General features: G+C 50.1%; 1 protein-coding gene across 1 annotated transcript in view; it reads right to left on the reverse strand.

Annotated features, from left to right (window-relative positions):
* Positions 1–880, reverse strand: part of LOC106817650 — a 14171-nt gene that overhangs the window by 6255 nt on the left and 7036 nt on the right. The gene's annotated exons all lie outside the window — the stretch shown is intronic.

Below are 880 nucleotides of genomic sequence, written 5' to 3' on the forward strand. Positions count from 1 at the left end.
TACTACACTAGCACTACTACTACACTAGCACTACTACTACTACACTAGCACTACTACTACACTAGCACTACTACTACACTAGCACTACTACTACTACACTAGCACTACTACTACACTAGCACTACTACTACACTAGCACTACTACTACTACACTAGCACTACTACTACACTAGCACTACTACTACTACACTAGCACTACTACTACACTAGCACTACTACTACACTAGCACGCGTTAAAAGCCGAAAACAAAGGTCGAACGCGTGACTACGGCGTTTCTACGAAAACGTTGGAGTCATACCATCAACAATAATGGCTTTCGCTAAGCTATCATGATATCTTTCATGGTCCAAATCCAAATCCCTTCCGGGGCTCACTCGACCAGGTTCCGAAACCCCCCGCGGGGTCTCAATCTTCGTGCTCGCATTGGCAGGCGCGGACATGCGTAGACGCGAAGCTGCAGAGCGAAGCAAGAAGTATAGGCGCAGCAGCAAACACCAGTGAACCATCGTAGACGTCCCCCCACTCGTGGAAAACACCCCCCCACCCCATATATATTACGCGTGAGCATACGCGTGTCTAGCAGGATGCATTGCACATGCGCATGACAAGGGGGACGTTTGTTCTAGAGGGTTGTCTGTCATGTTACAACGTTTCGTCTCCTTCTCATGCCAACTCCCACTCTCCAACCCCTTCTCCCGCCCCTCACCCATCCCGCCTCCTCCTCCTCATCTCTACCTTCTTCCACCTCGTCTCCTCCTTATTTTTCTCCGTCCTGCCTCCCTTCTACCGCCTCAGCCTATTACGCCCCATTATCTCCCCCCATTCCAAAAGACCATTCCACCACTTGCACTTGCACTTGCACTTGCACTTGCACTTGCA

The sequence above is a fragment of the Priapulus caudatus genome, unplaced genomic scaffold, assembly GCF_000485595.1.
Source record: "Priapulus caudatus unplaced genomic scaffold, Priapulus_caudatus-5.0.1 Scaffold1815, whole genome shotgun sequence".
Classification (NCBI taxonomy): Eukaryota; Metazoa; Priapulida; class Priapulimorpha; order Priapulimorphida; family Priapulidae; genus Priapulus; species Priapulus caudatus.